Genomic DNA, 1,175 nt, shown 5'->3' on the forward strand with positions numbered 1-1,175 from the left:
ACAATGAATATAAAACATTAATATGAACATTTATAAACATTAATATATTATTTATAATAATTAATTTACAATACAAACGTTTATGTACAAAAATAATGTATTTACAAACTAAAAATAAAAGGTAAAATACCGGTAAGCTAATTATAAAGGAAACGTCGGTATGACAGCGTCTTTACATGCATTTTGACTGCTTTCAGCACCCGTACCGTAAGTACACAATTACACGCGCAGAACAAAAAAAAGTGCGGCTGGCTTGACCGCAGTGAAGGAGAGTCAGCGGCCAGAAGAAGCAGTGCAATGTGGCCAAATTACTGACCTGTGCAGGTCAGTTTCATCTGTAAATACACTACTGTAGTTTTGTCTTTATTAACCTAGTTGAGTATTAAAAAAACTTTAGGAGTCAGCTGTCCACGTTAGTCCTTAAGATATCAGCATAATAAAACACTCAGCAAAATATTATCTAATTATCGCTATCAACAAAATCCCAGAAAATATTGAGATCAATATCACACACCCCTAATATATTTATAACGTTTTGTTTAGAAAAAAAATGTAAATATGAGAAGTGCCCTTTTTTGAGCCCCTGCCCCTCAAAATGTCTGTGCACGTCCCATGTACATTAACATTGTCACATACATTACCATGCCAATCCCTCCGAGAGTTGTTGTGACAGAAATATATATTTTTTCTTTAAATATTTTTGTATAGCCTATTGTTATTCCCTATTTACTTATTCTAACAACTAAAAATCAAGTCAGGAGTCTTGGTGTGATTCTGGAGACAGAGCTTAGTTTCAGTAGTCATGTCAAAGCAGTAACTAAATCAGCATACTATCATCTCAAAAACATTGCAAGAATTAGAGGTTTTGTTTCCAGTCAAGACTTGGAGAAACTTGTTCATGCCTTTATCACCAGCAGGGTGGACTATTGTAATGGTCTCCTCACCGGCCTTCACAAGAAGACCATTAGACAGCTGCAGCTCATCCAGAACACTGCTGCCAGAATTCTGACTAGAACCAGAAAATCTGAGCATATCACACCAGTCCTCAGCTCCTTACACTGGCTTCCAGTTATATTTAGGATTGATTTTAAAGTACTTTTACTCGTTTATAAATCACCCAATGGCCTAGGACCTAAATACATTGCAGATATGCTCACTGAATATAAATCTAACAG

The sequence above is a fragment of the Sinocyclocheilus grahami genome, unplaced genomic scaffold, assembly GCF_001515645.1.
Source record: "Sinocyclocheilus grahami isolate Dianchi unplaced genomic scaffold, SAMN03320097.WGS_v1.1 scaffold3876.1, whole genome shotgun sequence".
Lineage (NCBI taxonomy): Eukaryota > Metazoa > Chordata > Actinopteri > Cypriniformes > Cyprinidae > Sinocyclocheilus > Sinocyclocheilus grahami.